Source organism: Chanodichthys erythropterus, chromosome 21 (genome assembly GCF_024489055.1).
Source record: "Chanodichthys erythropterus isolate Z2021 chromosome 21, ASM2448905v1, whole genome shotgun sequence".
Lineage (NCBI taxonomy): Eukaryota > Metazoa > Chordata > Actinopteri > Cypriniformes > Xenocyprididae > Chanodichthys > Chanodichthys erythropterus.
In genome coordinates this window covers 11,453,169-11,465,000 of record NC_090241.1, presented here as the reverse complement: position 1 = coordinate 11,465,000, position 11,832 = coordinate 11,453,169, and the positions used below count along the sequence as shown (strand labels likewise).

The following is an 11,832-nucleotide window of genomic DNA, read 5'->3' as shown; positions in this document are numbered from 1 at the left end:
AGTTTACAGTAAACAAAATGTTTTTTTATTTTAACCCTAGTGGATTATTTTAAACTTGTTAATTTGTGTCTGAATAAGATACAGTCTGAACAGATACGCCTTTACTGACTTGTTGCACATTTGTCACACATTAACACAGGTGTAACTAAGTTCTTTCAAATATTTATTGTAATTTTTATTAATATTACGTTTATGTGTTGTATTTAGGAAGTATCAGGGCAGGAATAGACTGTATACCTTCTTTATGTTGCTTATGTTGGCCGGGTGGTAGAGGGAAGCGTTCAGGGTCTGTTCACTGTAACTACAGTGTAAAATCAAGTATGAAATGACATGTTAATGTCAGGACAGAAAGAAGGTGTGTGGTCTGCAGCTTGAAGTATAGGTCTGCAGTTTTCCTTTGAATGATGATATGGTTTTAAGTAACAATAACCTCTGAGCACAGTTATGATAATGGTTGGGTTATGGAGCCAGTGATATTCATTCAGTGGACTGCGACGTGATGAGTGGGTTAAATCTCAGTTCATTGTGAAGAGGGGACAAAATAAGGATATGACCGAACAGTGACCCCATTTCTCTTGAAAATGTCTGTCTGACTCTTTCTCTCCACGTCATATAGAAATACAGTTAGTCTTTGTCCCTGTTTGGTTTGATATGGGGTAACTCATAGCCGACGGGCTTTCTTTATTGCTGTTAAGGTTTCTCCTTAACCTGCTGTAAAAAGAAAAGGCCCATAATGTTTTCTTCATATTAAAGGCTTACAGGCTTGGACACGCACACTAGTTTTAAGAGCTCTGAGTTTCCCCTAAAGGTTCAATAAAGTGCATCTATCTTCCTGTTAATCTGCTGATCAGTATGCCTGTTTGAGTGAAGGATAAGTTCATTGTGTTCTCTAAACATCTTTAATAGCAATAAACCTTGCAGAGCATACTGTAAATGTAGATATATATAATCATTTTAAATGCTTTAAAATATATGATAATAATGCTTATGCATGGCAACAGCGTTTAGATTCTGTATAGGGACAAAAAGTAACACTGGGTTGTGTGATATGGATAATATCTTGATATTTTTCAGCCTTTTGTTGATATTCAGTATTTTGGCTTAGATTATATTAATATTTTGTTGGTTTGTGTTTTGGTTTCTCTAAGAAATGCATAACGCTTGCTATTTTCTGCACCTGCAGTTTGTGTTTTTTGTGTTCTGCGACGTTTCCCTCGGACTTTAATAAGCCCTGTTGTTGCTCACCCAGTTTTGCAGCAACATGGATATCATTAGTAATCCTAGACTGCAAGCTAATGCTTTTTAATCTTAATTTATAACAGGGCAAACAGAGATTGTGTATCATATTTAATGAGAGAAGCAGAAAGCTTATCTGAACACACAACTGAAGCGTGTGAGAGATTATTCTGCTTGAAATACAGGATGAGTACATTTTAAAAAATGTAGGGTACAGAATTAGTTTTTGTCACATCTGCTAATGGCAGGTGATTATAATAATGTAAATATTTCTAATATCAATATATGATTTGCATTTTATTAAACCAAGTGGTTTTCTATTTGATTAGGGATGTACATGAATACTCAAGTACCTGGATATGACGGCGACGATTGATTATGAAATCTATGCTCTATGTCTTTCCAAACCCGCAAGATCTTCGAAACACAAATGAAGATCTTTTTAATGAAATCTGAAAGCTTTCTGAGAGCTGTCCCTCCATTGACAGCTATGCAACTGACACTTTTGATGCTTCAAAAAGTTCATAAAGAGATTGTAAAACTAATACATACAAATTGAGTGGTTTAGTCCAAATTTTCAGAAGTAACTTGTCCACTTTATATGATGAACAGATTGAATTTAGGCTTAAATCACATATAAACATTGCACACATAAACAGACGCTCAATGGAACCTGCTTTAAGCATGAGAACAAACCTCTTGCGGAAGCTCAAATTGCTGCGTAACATGAGAATGAACCTCATTGGTTCTCGCACCTCAAGCAAACATGCTTGAGCTTCCGTTTACCACAGCTGACTTGTGAGTTGATGAATTTATAAATGTGAATAAAAGCCTAAATTCTGTTCATCATATAAAGCAGTTGTCTCTTCAGAAAATTTGGACTAAATCACTCAATTCATATGGATTAGATTTATAATCTCTTTATTAACTTTTTGAAATGTCAAAGTGTCAGTTGTGTAGCTGTCTATGGAGGGAAAACATCAAAAAGATCTTCATTTGTGTTCTGAAGATTAACGAAAGTCTTATGGGTTTGGGTTTTTGGGTGAACTATGCTTTTAAATGCAAAATGAATAATAGGTTGTTTGCAATCACGTGGTTCTGGTGACACGCGAAATACCGGTGGAGGGCAAGCAGTGAAAATTAGAATGGAAGAGATGGAGAAAAGTCCTTTCTGTGCTGATTTAGAAACGTGTAAACGGAAAATCACAACATATGTTGGATGTGATCTTTATGTTATGAAGATGAGCGACTTTTCCACTGAATTGAAAGACTTTCCTTCCATCGAGGATAGATATAGAGAATGTGAAGCTGCCGTCACGCCGTGTTCAGTTCTAGTCTGGGTTTGTTTATATCTCGCTGCCTTTCTGCTAGTGAAGTTAGGACAGTATTTTTGATTTTCTGTCGCGATTGTGAAAAATGTCGCCATTGTGCTGAATCGAGAATTGCAACAGGAGTTCACATCATCGTTCAAAGAAAAAACTGGACGGTGTTATACAATTGTTGCCTTTATACATGGAAAAACAAACTAAGGGAAGCAGGTTGAGGTGGTGACGGGAAGACGCCGTATATCAAATCTAATAATGTCACTGATTTAACCCACTCCCTATCACTCAATAAAATAATCACATAGCTGAATGTTTTTGAAAGTGTTGTCTTTGTTGAATCGACATCTGTCAGCTTTTTAAACATTTATTTATTTGGACATTTTCTACCATATGATGGCTGAAGCAGCAGCGCGTGACACTGTTTCATGGTAACCAGATCAACATTGTGAACGGAATACTACAAAACTGAAGTGAAAACATCAAATTATCATTCAGTGGGATAAAATATCTTATCTTCCCTGCAAACGATACCATGAAGAATGTGGATATTTAACCAAGTCAAAAACAAATGAGGTAAGCTGGTATTCATATTCATTTCAGTATCAGCAGACGCAAAACGGTATTAAAGGCTATAACTTTTAAAGTTAAAAAACGATATAAGTTATAAAAAATGGTATAAGTTATGTAAACGATATAAACACCTTCTGGGTTCTCGATTTTATCGATTTGAGCAACCATAAACGACGCAAAACATACGAATTTTGAGTTTTTGATAGGATTCCTATATAGAAAAATCACTCCCTGCCCTCCAGACTCATTCGCGCTGCTGCTGTTACGTCATGTGCAAACAACCAATTGACAGATTGCTAGATTACCAAAATAATCATTAGTGAGTTGTAATGTTAAGTTTATGTTGTGTATCTATAATCGCATATAGACTTGCACCAGAGAAACATCCTTTGTGTTTGAACCTCCATTTTTGCAGTAGCTCTGTATATTTTTATGGATCACTGTTGAAGAGTAATTAGCTGGTGAAGTGGATTTACTTATTATAGAGTTAATGAAAGTTGTCTTGAGCATTGTAATGTTTGAAGCGAATGTCACGACAAATGTCAGTAAACCTGGAAGATTTTAAAACGAGCGGTTCATTCATAAATCTGTAAGATCTTACTTTCATGCTGTAACAATAAAAACCAGAAAACGGAACACAATTCACTCCTCAGCTTCATGCTGCTATTACTTTCAGATGTTTCTTTTGCGTACACATTGAGGCATTATTGATAATCTAGCAGTGTTTTTTTTTTTTTGTCATATTTTTCATATCATATTTTTATTTTGTCAACATTAATTTTCGCAACAGTGTTTTAATTAAAATATTTTACATTAGTTGGTGATGGTTTGACTTATTTTGAATCACTAATGTCACTTACATCAGTGAGGGTCCTACATTGAAATTTAATCTTCATGTTATGTTGTAGTTTCTAAAAACAAATGTATATATATATTACTGTAATATTACCAAATGTCTTTGTAAAATGTTGAAGTAGTGAGGTTTTCCAGTGTACCTTCTGTTAATCAGAAACATGGCTGTTAATGATTATTTCAGTCATAGTTGTATTTTACACAGAAGTTAACCAGTTTATGTGCACTCTCCACAGTGGAGTATCTTTCTCCACAATGAAGTGTTGTGGATTGAGACACAGGCGTATAATTTGCGACAGACGTTTGCCAAATAAGTGCGTATTAGACAGTTTGAAACTGCGATTGGCAGAAGCAGGAAGATGTGGTTGCGTCTGAAAGTCATTGAGTTTCAGTCTCTTACGTTATAAATAACAAAATCCGTCATCATTGATAGTGCAGCAGTGCCAAAGTCCCCTTTCAGATCTCATCTCAGACTAGTAATAATTCACATTAGGGCTGCAAAATTAATCAAATTTGTAATTGTGATTACAGTTACGGATGCCACAATTATGTCATTCAAAGGTGCAATTACAAAGTCCACTTACATTATTCTGTGTGCTTAAGAAGTTTTTTTTCCCCCATTGTTTTCATTTAGTTTTAGTATAACATTATAATACCATGCATAATTACATTTTTTTTTTTTATTTAAAGAAGGCACCAAATGTATATTTGACATTTGAGGCTTAATGCTATAGAAAAGCAATAAGTTTTTCAGGAAGAGTGTTTTCAGCTTGTTTATTTTAAAATATGCAGTTGCTTCAATGGCATAAAGCTATTCAAAACATCATTCAATGTAAATTGTGATAATCGTAATTAATAATCGCAATTACAATTTCAAGGGAATAATCGACAATTATGATTTTAGTCATAATCGCGCAGCCCTAATTAACATATAATAGTTGGAAAATGAAATTATTTTTATTTCAGCTGGACAGGGAAAATAAAGTGGCCAGAGTTGTTTTGCAAGAGGATAAAAATAAGAAAAGGATGTCCATCAAATTAATGCGTTTCACATTGTGTTGTGTCGGGCACATCCAGTGTACACAACTTTTTTTGATTTTAATGACAACTAGGGCTGTCAAACGATTAATCGCGATTAATCGCATACAAACTGAAAGTTTAAGTTTGCCTAATATATGTGGGTGTATTGTGTGTAATTATTATGTACATATAAATACAAACACATTCATGTATATATTTGAGAATTATTTACAAGTATATGTATTTATTTATATTATATATAAATACAAATATTTTGTACATAAATAACATATTTCTCTTAATTATATACATTAATTTGTGTGTATTTATATATGCATATTACAGTACTCACACATATATTATGCAAACTTAAACTTTTATTTTGTATGCGATTAATCGCGATTAATCTTTTGACAGCCCTAAAGTGAACAAATCATTAGTTTTGCTTTGCATCAATATAACCCAACTGAGTTGTTTTCCTGAAAACTTCAGACGTTATCTGACATTATATACATTATCTGACCTCCCCAGCCACTGGCACTAGCAGGTCCTGCTTGTAGATAAGCAGGTTGAAAGATGTCAGAGCAGAGACAATTTCACTGGTATAGAACTGCCTTTTCTTTGCTGGAACTGGGCATGATTTTCTAAGTCTACTTTAAAAATGCTTAGCTAGAGTGATTCTCAGGGTGGTTACTACAGAGAAAAACACTTTTCTCCTAGATATTACTGCATCCCCATTTGCTTGTACTACACTTGTGCCGATATTCGGTAATGCGATAAATCGCGATAATGAATATGCACGATATTGTAATCGTTGGCACTTCAGAATACCGTAAATAATAATTTATTACCAATTATTAATTTTTTATAAGGCAATTAAGAATACTTTACCCATCAATCGTATAAAATGCACAACACCGCTGTATTCTGCGTCAAAAGGACTCGCGCTCAGAGATGTAAACAATCCCAAAGTGCACGAGAAGCACATGGCGGAACCAGTGAAGGAGACGAGCTGAATGAAAGTGCGCGTTCACTCTCTGACAGCAGAGGGCGCTGATGGAACAGCAGCATGCAGCGGTTACCACGGAAACCGTGCAAAGTAACTGCTAGTGAAGTTTTTAAAATGCTTCAAACAGCCATTCATTTTTTTGTAATCTCAGTGTTGTTCATCACAGCACCAAATACTGAATACTTACAAAAGACTTATAAAAATGTTTAAGTTTGAAAATAAATATGCTTTTATTTTAATCTGGACTACAACATGCCCCAATGATTAGAAATGTTCTGATTATTTGTTATTGTTCAGTAAAACTTTGAAAACATACAGCTTCATTAGTTAACATGTTAATTCATTATCACTAAACTGACAATAAAAATACTTATAAAATATTAATTATTATTAATTAATGTTAATTTCTTAGTTACCATTTAATAACATTACTAAAATCAAAAGAACTTATTTAATGGACCTGAGATGAAACTAAAAATGATCATTTGTGTTTCTAAACTAACATTAACAAAAAATAACACTTTCTGTAACAAATATAGCTATTGCTCAATCTTAGTTAATGCATTAAACAGAGTAAAGTGTTATCTGTTGGTCTTTATAGCCTTCTTTTGCATTTTAATCTGTTTGAAAAATTCATTAAGAGTTGTTTTTGTTTGATTACAAAAAGAGTTCTTAAACCTGTTAAACTATGACAAAAATGGTTTTGCAACTTATTTTAATACCGTGATAATACCGTATACCGTGATAAAAGCTTCATCAATTAATTGCAACATGAAAATTTGATACCGTCACAAGCATAGCTTGTACCTATATGTTTCACAGCACTTGAGAACAATGTTCTTTGGATAGATGAGGCAACACTTCTTGGTTAATCAAACACTGATTTGCTGTGCCAAACTCTTACAGTAAATGTGGTGGAGGAGTATGTTTAGGTCTGCGTCACTGCCTCAGGGCCTGGGCAGCATTACCAGCATTGAATTTCAAAAGCTTACAGTTTTTCTCAGTCGCTTTGGTACATTTCTCAGATCAGAATTGAAATTCTGAAAACTACCTGTTCAATTCTCACATCATTGTCACTTGTGCACATCAAAAAAGCAGTTTCTCATTTCTTTGAACAAGTTGCAAATGATTTGGTACATCCATGCAAATGATTATGTACAATTCTCTGTTGTTTCCTACATTATCAGTTGCTTATGTCATGTTGATCCAAATGTATTATATTGGGTCTCTGTTGAATAGTCTAACCCCCCACAACATTTAGGCACAAGCTCATAGCATAAGTCTTTACATGCAAAATGGTTGAACAAGTTATCATAATATGTCAAGCATATTTCTATACTTTCTATATTTCCATTAGACTTTTTTCTAAATCTGTCCTGAATTGGTAAATTGATCCCAGGTGAATCTTGACGACATGACATGACTCAATAACGACATGACTCAATGACATGTTCTGTCAATAAAATACAGTACAAACAGTAAGAGGGTAAATTTGAATCTTTTCCATTCTCTTGCAATTACACTCACACATACACTAAGATGTAACTTATAATTGACAATAATTGTCATCAAAACTTTAGCCATAGTTTCCATCAGAACGTCCCTCCAGAGTAAACGTTATTTTGAGAACATGACTAAACAATTTGACTGTCTTATCCGTACATAATGACACAAGGACTTGTCATTCTGATGGCACTGACATGTTCATTGACACAGATATTTACTTTTGAGAGATGAACTAAGGATTTTGAGTAAGAGAGTGGCTTTTGCAGGTTATCCATGGTGTTTTGCTATTTGTACAAATTGTTTTGAGAAATGCACTTACTGTTTTGCAAATTGTGAGTTTGATTCGAGAAATGTACCAAAGCGACTGAGAAAAACTGTAAATATGTGGAAATTTAAAATGATGTCTTTTGATACGATGCATTATGCACTGGTGCAATTTATTGATTTTTTTTTTTTTATCAACATGAAAACTTATAAATTGTCAACCAAGAGCTAGGTTGACAACATGCAGCATGTAGCATCAAATGACTGATGATGTGGAGTCCAAATCCCCATTCACATTTGTGTCTTAGTCAAACCTTTTTCATGTTTGGCAAGAATACCAAAAGCTGAAAAGAGCACATTGTGAAATGTTATAGTTGTTTCTTCAGAGTAAAAGTGTGAACTTTAGATTTATGCCACGCTAAAACAGTCATATGACGGCATATGTTATTTGTGTCTAGTATAGTTTAGAAACCCGGCTTTCAGTGCAGCGTGACTTGTCTTGCTTAACTGTAGGTTATTAGTGGACACTGCGAGGAACCCCATTTTAATCAATATGATTAGGGATGGGCATTTTTCCAAAATATTATATTCGAATATTTGGGCTCGTAAAAAAACGAATATTCGAATATTCGTTCATTTAAATGAGGTTAAACGAGAAAGATGTTATTGTTTATATTTTGTAACCATTTCTGAACAAGCTTACGATTAGGCAATATACAAAACTTTTAGTTCAAAGCATTAAACAATAAACAGAAAATATTAAGAACAAAAGCATATCAAGCAGAGCGAGCAGGAAAAATACTAATAAAGCAGACAGCGCCAATTATTGTACAAAACGTACATAATACACTTGAGTCAATATTTGGTTATCGTGTTTATATTGTTTCACATGTTCATGTTGAGAAAAACAATAATATCCACATGCTCGGGTCAGAAAACGAGCCGTGCTGACAGACGTTGCAGAGACACAAAGATATTAATAGCCTACATAACCGTGTGCTAAGCTAAGTTTCTAACAGAAGCACTTTGTTTTCTGTTCGTAAATATATCTCCCTCGACGAAACTTAAAGGAAGCATATGTCTCAAAATCATTTTGATATCAGATAAGTTATCATCTTGGCTCACTCGGGGATAACTTACAGTTGCGCTTGCCTGTCGTGAATGCAGTGATGGACAGCTGTCTTTCCTCACTCGACGGGTATTTAGATTTCATGTGCTTTCTCATTATGGTGTTGATATTATGATAACTCGGTTTCATTAATTAATTTGATCAAAAGTAATTCCATATTGTAAGATCATTTTCATCTAAGTAATTCCAAACTTTGTGAGGCAGACATTATGTGATGATCAAATAAAATAAACTTGTTAAACACGCTCCACAGCGCCACCCGGTGCATTTAGTTATAACTGCGAGTTTTAGTGCTTAGGATTTACCATGGATTTACTGCATTTATGGCCAGCAAAGCAACATAGTAAAATTCGAATAGCATTTTTATTATATTTGACATATTTTATTAATTACAGAATGAATATTCGAATATTCAACTATTTGTGCACATCCCTAAATATGATCAAATAATTTTACATGAATGCAAGTGGAAATATGTCATCATCTGAGACAGCAAAGAGTACGTTAGCCAGTCAAACAATGAGGTTTCTTCTTACTTCTAACAAAGAATGGTCTCTGCTTCTAATAAATCAGACTACTACTACTACTACTTCTACTACTTTGTGCGTATTCAACATAGTTATGATGCAATGTGCTTCTAAAAACGCAAACAGTTTAGAAGAAGAACAACGTAGGGATGAAACACACTCTGTAGAGTGTTTGTCCGTTTAGGGCTGCTGTAGAAACATGTCGGCGCAAAATGACGACTTGACATAGAGAGGGGATCCGTGGTGTATGTAGATAGAAATAAATCATTCTAGGGTAATAAAAACATAATGGTTCATTATGTAAGGTCTTTATATACCACTGAAAACATAGTTATGTATATTATATTGCATTTCTGTCAATAGATCCTCCCAAATTTTACACATTGCACCTTTAAAGGGATAGTTCACCCAAAAATGAAAATGTGATGTTTATCTGCTTACCCCCAGCGCATCCAAGATGTAGGTGACCTTTTTTCTTCAGTAGAACACACTTGATGATTTTTAACTGCTGCCGTCTGTCAGTCGTATAATAAGAGTGAATGGGAACTCGAACAATAATAGTCGAAAACCCTTCCATAGACAAATCCAAATTAAACCCTGCGGCTCATGACGGCACATTGATGTCCTAAGACACGAAACGATCGGTTTGTGCAAGAAACTGAACAGTATTCATATAATTTTTTTTACCTCCAAAATACCACTATGTCCAACTGCGCTCAGCACTTGTTTAGTGAGGTCTGATCGAGCTCTGACAACGACAGTGATGTCTCACACTCAACGACATCACTGTCATTGTCAGACCTCACTAAACGAGTGCTGAACGCAGTTGGACATAGTGGTGTTTTAGAGGTAAAACATAATATAAATACTGTTCTGTTTCTTGCACAAACCGATCGTTTCGTGTCTCAGGACATCAATGTGTTGTCACGAGCCGCAGGGTTTAATTTGCGTTTGTCTATGGAAGTGTTTTCGACTCTTATTGTTCGAGTTCCCATTCACTCCCATTATTTGACTGACAGACGGCAACGGTTGGAGTTAAAAATAGACCTAATAATAAACCATTTTCTCTACCTCTAAAGTTCCTAATTACCGCAATTGCTATTGCATCATATTTAGCAATTTACCATATTATGCAATTAGAGCAAATTTAAGATGAATATGAGGACCAAAGACTTTATCCATCACAGATAATTTCAGATTTCCTGTGCAAGATTAACTATAATGTAATTAATCAAACAAATGTTGGTAATGTTTTTTTTCATCATTTACTCATATTGTTTCAAATCTAAATTACATTCTTTGTAGCAGTGATATTTTATATTATACTATTAGAAAAGTTCACATATCAAGTCACAAGACCTGTCCACATGACTTTAAATTACTAGCACTGAGTTAAATGAGTCATAGTGTCTCATATTTACTAGAAATGCTGTTTATGGGCATTCTGTTGTATCTATGTCTTGTTGGCATTGGTCCTTCAACAAAAGACTTAGGGGGCTTTCACACTGGGCTCGTTTGCCGCGGTCCGAACCCAGGCGCGATTGTTCCCGGTGCGGTCTGGTTTTACACTCAAATTGATTCTATCAAACCCTGGAGCGTTTGCGTTCATCTTACGTCATCACAGACGTGCACGGCGCATGACAGAAAACAGAACGTGGGTCAGTAAATTGTGTTTTTTATTAATGTGGTGCTGTTATGTGCAGCAGAGTAAACAAAACTTGTGTTTACTGTATGTGCGCTGCCTGTAGATGGTTTTCCGCAGTTTGCAAGCAGCCTATTTTGAGGAGACAGCTGATTACCATTCATTTGCCACTCTGATGTACTGGCAAAATGCGAATACACTGCAGGCTCACTCCTGCTCGAATCCAAGGTAAATCATCAACACTGTCATCTCTTATATGTGTTTTATTTAAGCAAATACTAAATTACAATCGGTGAAAATGCATGCGCAGGTTACTTTACTTCCTGAACAAGTGCGCACCCAAGTCTGTGTTTCTTTCATATTCATGTGAACCGCGGCACAGTTCAAGTGCAACCAAACTCAGACCACCTCCTTCTCGGGATCGGTACCCCGGTGGGCACCCAGGTTCGCATGACAGCTTTCACATTAGTGATTTTTCATGCGAACCGCACCCCGTTTCAAACTAAACTGCCAGTGTGAAAGCCCCCTTATTGGTCATTGGACCTGCTTCAAATTTTTCAGTATATACTGTGTGGACAATAATGCATTTTGACATATCAATGTTGCAAATTTACGTTTCCTCCTTGTGAATAAGCCAAGTTTCCAAAGAAGTATTACGCAATATGTAATTGCACTATCCAGTGATTTATTTTTATTTCTTTTTTAGTGTGGTCCAGTAAGTGACTGATTTCAGTTTATCAATGAGTGAAAAT

General features: G+C 35.0%; 1 protein-coding gene across 1 annotated transcript in view; it reads left to right on the top strand.

Moving 5' to 3' along the window:
* The window catches only part of acvr1bb (activin A receptor type 1Bb), a 36,796-nt gene that overhangs the window by 801 nt on the left and 24,163 nt on the right, over positions 1-11,832 (top strand). The gene's annotated exons all lie outside the window — the stretch shown is intronic.